Source organism: Macaca mulatta, chromosome 7 (genome assembly GCF_049350105.2).
Source record: "Macaca mulatta isolate MMU2019108-1 chromosome 7, T2T-MMU8v2.0, whole genome shotgun sequence".
NCBI lineage: Eukaryota > Metazoa > Chordata > Mammalia > Primates > Cercopithecidae > Macaca > Macaca mulatta.
In genome coordinates, this window is record NC_133412.1 from 79306911 (window position 1) to 79310697 (window position 3787).

The following is a 3787-nucleotide window of genomic DNA, read 5'->3' on the forward strand; positions in this document are numbered from 1 at the left end:
GGGGTGGCCACGTGGGGCACGGAGCAGCTGACTTGGGCACCGCCCGCGCCTCGCTCGCCCAACTGGCAGGGGCCCAACCCAAGCCAAGGGTCCCAAAAGATTCCCCGCGTTGGGCTGGGGGACAGCGGCAGGAGCAGAGGCCGATAAGGCAGTGGGCAAGAGGATCAGGGTGCCCCAACTTTTGTGTCTCCGGTTGATACTGGGGCCTTTCTCCTTTTGTTCTGCTGAACAGGGAAACGGGGATCATTGGCCTCCAAACGAGATCAGAAGGAATTCCCAGACCTAAGTCATCATCATCATCTGCATCATCATCTGTCCTTTTTCTGATAATGAAATTCACACAGGGCACATGAAAAACAAGGAATGTTTGGGACACTGTCACACAACAGAGCGGCCTGGGGAGACATCTGTGATGTGCTACCCCAGACTTGACCCTGGAACAGAAAGAGGATGTTAATGGGAAAACTGGTAAAATCCAAATAAAGCCTGAAAATTAGTTAATAGTGACGTTCCCATGTTGTTTTCTTAGTTGGGACAAATGTGCACGGTTATGTAAAATGTTAACAGTAGGGTAAACTGTGTAAGGGCTATATGGGGACTGTCTTTGCACTTTTCTGTAAGTCTAAAATTATTCCAAAATACAAGGGTTTTAAGAAAGAAAAAAAACACACGTATAAAGGATTGTAAGAACAATTTAAGAGTTTTTCACAAATTCATTGATCTATAATCAGAAACTGTCTTTTGGTTAAGATCTGTGATCTTGACATGAGTTAACCATAATATTTAGGTAAAATCTATGCTTAGTCTGTATATTGTCACAATAAGTGTGATTTTATAATTTTTCTTTAAAAATACAGAGATAATTGTAGAGATTTTGAAAATACAGAAAAACACAAAGAAGAAAGTAAAAATCACCCATAATCCCACCACCCAGAGGCAATACTAATATTTCAGTGCATGTACTCTTGTCTTTTTCTATCTCATTGAAGAGGGGCTGGAGGGGACCAGGGGGAGTGTTTCAAACGATCACACTAATTTATAGCCTTTTTAACTGCTTTCATATTTTGTAAACACTTCCCCATATTATACTTCTACAACTCTTTTTTGTTGTTGTTGTTGAGATAGGGTCTTGCTCTGAAGCCCAGGCTAGAGGGCAGTGGCTTGATCGTGGTTGACTGAAGCCTTGACCTCCTGGGCTCAAGTGATCCTCCCACTTCAGCCTCCCAAGTAGCTGAAACCACAGACATGTGCCACCAGGCCCAGCTAATTTTTTAATTTTTTTTTTTTTTTTTTTGTAGAGACGGGGTCTCCCTATGTTGCCCAGGATGTTCTCGAGCTTCTGGGCTCAAGTGGATCCCCCTGCCTCAGCCTCTCAAAATGCTGGGATTACAGGCATGAGCCACCACACCCAGCCTGCCACAATGTTACTTTTATAGCAGGATATACTGTGCCTTTTCTCGACAATCCCTAGTGTTAGGTGAGGAGCGATGAGGACATTTTTTATTTGTTTAGTATTGCAAATAATGCTGTCATGAACATCCAGATATGTAATTCTTTGCACAACTTTCTATGAATTCCTGCAGGCAGAGCTGTTTTAATACATATCTCTAGATGTTCCCCTAGAAAGATTTTACCAGACAAAGCGTGCACCCTGCGAACCAGGGGTCAATGATTTTTCCCATGCACTCTTGCCAATGCTGGCTTTAAAATATCTTGCCAGTTGAAATCCCAGATTTGTAAAAGCCACTAATGCCATACATAACATCTGAGGCTAAGCACCTAATCAGGGTGCTTGGAACTTGAGTGTGGCCATACTGTGCCAGTGTGGGGTACCAGGGTATTCCCACTCCCTTGGCAAAGAAGCAGCCAGACACTGCCTGAGCAATACCAGCAATAGGGACCATTTATTAAGTGCCTGCAGTTGCCAGATCTTTTAGATATATATTTAAATTCTCAACTAAATACTTGCTAAGTGGACATTGTAGGTACATCCTACAGTTGAAAAACTTGAGTTCTCAGATTGGCTAAGGAACTTGCTGGAGATTCAAACCCCAGGCTGTCTGATTTCAAAAGTTGTAGTCTTTCTACTGCACCATTCTGCTTGTCCCCTCTGGAAGGAGCTAGAAGGAGGGTTTGACTTCAGGCATGTGCGTTCACTGCTGGGGAGAAAACCATCTAAGTACACGGCAATGGGAGTAAGTGGACGGAGGGAGAAAAGGACTGGGATGGGGAGGCTGCTGCAAGTAGATTCATGAGCGTCTAGGTTCCACACAGGAGCGGTGGTGTTATGGGATAGAGGGCAGTGGGTGGCGTGGTCCCTGAAGCCTGGGCCGGGAGGGGGCAGGTGGAAGACCTCCTCGCCAGGCTGGCCAGCTTTAAGGATAGGGAAGCCGGGGTGTCTTGCTCATTGTTAGAACTGCCCTCCCATCCAGACCTCTTCCAGAGTCCCCTAGCACACCTGTGGTGCTGGAACCCCGGTGCCCCTTGGGGGACTCCTTGCTGGGGCAAGGCACAGGGTCCAGGAGAGAGATGCTGACTCGGGAGCCCTGCAGAGGCTCAGTGGGACAAACCTGGAGCCACAGCCAAGCACAGTCACTACCCACAGCCAGCACAAGAAGGCCACTTGCCCTTGACCTTCATATTTGGTAGACTAGAGGTACAAATGACGGACTTCAGACTACCAGGAGGATACAAGGTTGAAGGGAGACCCTGTTATCAGATGGTTTTTTTCTTGGGTTACATTTTTGGGCCACTCAACTAATACAGGTCATCATGAATTAACATTCAAAAACAAATCCTGGCCAGGCACTGTGGCTGTAATCCCAGCACTCTGGGAGGCTGAGGCAGGTGGATCATTTGAGGCCAGCCTGGCCAACATGGTGAAACCCCATCTCTACTAAAAATACAAAAATTAGCTGGGTGTGGTGGCGGGTGCCTGCAATCCAGCTACTCGGAGGCTGAGGCAGAAGAATCTCTTGAACCCGGGAGGTGGAGGTTGCAGTGAGCCGAGATCGTGCCACTGAACTCCAGCCTGGGTGACAGAGCAAGACTCCATCTCGGAAAAAAAAATTATTTGTTTATAGTATATCAACATACCATTGCATTTAACCCTTTATGGCATTTCTCCCTTTGTTTTATTCCAGGAAGCTGCTAGGTCTCTCTTGACCTCAGTGAGCCCCAGCAATCACCAATCAAGGAAGGGGCCCAGGGAGCCTCTTCCAGTCTGGAAGCCTTCCCTCCATCCTTTTCTCTGTGGCAAGACCAACTGCCAGAGCCTCCACAGCCTGAGGGCCTGGGTGGTGTGACCCCTGCAGAATAGGGGGAACAGAGGGAAAGCTAGGCATTGAAGTCCCTGGTTTCACCTCTGCTTCCGGAGTAGTTGTGTGACCCTGCGCAAATTGTTAACCTCTCTGAGTCTCTACTCTCTCATCTGTAAAACCAAGACAGTTATGTCCCCCGGGGTCTTGGTGAGGCTTATTCTGAGTAGCTGGGACTACAGGTCTGTGCCACCACGCCCACCTAATGCTTTTTGTATTTTTTTTGTAGGGGAGGAGTTTTGTTATATTGCCCAGGCTGGTCTTGAACTTCTGGGCTTAAGTGATCCTCCCACCTCGGCCTCCCCAAGTGCTGGGATTACAGGCTTGAGCCACTGTACCCAGCTGGTGAGACTTACTCTGAGATACAGCACAGTGAAGAGCCCAGACAGTGCCTGGAATGTGAGATGCCCTCAGTTCCTGTTCATTTTTTTCCTAGTGCCTGGAACAATTAAAAAGTATGTGACACTTGA